Below are 650 nucleotides of genomic sequence, written 5' to 3' on the forward strand. Positions count from 1 at the left end.
TTAATAAATGGTGCTGGGAAAATTGGCTAGCCATAAGTAGAAAGTTGAAACTGGATCCCTTCCTTACACCTTACACAAAAATTAATTCAAGATGGGCTAGAGACTTAAATGTTAGACCTAAAACCATAAAAATCTTAGAACAAAACCTAGGCAATACTATTCAGGACATAGGCATGGGCAAGGACTTCATATCTAAAACACCAAAAGCAATGGCAACAAAAACCAAAATGGACAAATGGGGTCTAATTAAACTAAAGAGCTTCTGCATGCAAAAGACATTACCATCATAGTGAAAAAGCCACCTACAGAATGGGAGAAAATTTTTGCAATCTACTCATCTGACAAAGGGCTAATATCCAGAACCTACCAGGAACTCAAACAAATTTACAAGAAAAAAACAACCCCATCAAAAAGTGGGCAAAGGATATGAACAAACACTTCTCAAAAGAAGACATTTATGCAGCCAACAAACACATGAAAGAATGCTCATCATCACTAGCTATCAGAGAAATGCAAATCAAAACCACACTGAAATACCATCTCACACCAGTTAGAATGGCAATCATTAAAAAGTCAGGAAACAACAGGTGCTGGAGAGGATGTGGAGAAACACGAACACTTTTACACCATTGGTGGGACTGTAAACTAGT

This window comes from Colobus angolensis, unplaced genomic scaffold (genome assembly GCF_000951035.1).
Source record: "Colobus angolensis palliatus isolate OR3802 unplaced genomic scaffold, Cang.pa_1.0 Scaffold162, whole genome shotgun sequence".
NCBI lineage: Eukaryota > Metazoa > Chordata > Mammalia > Primates > Cercopithecidae > Colobus > Colobus angolensis.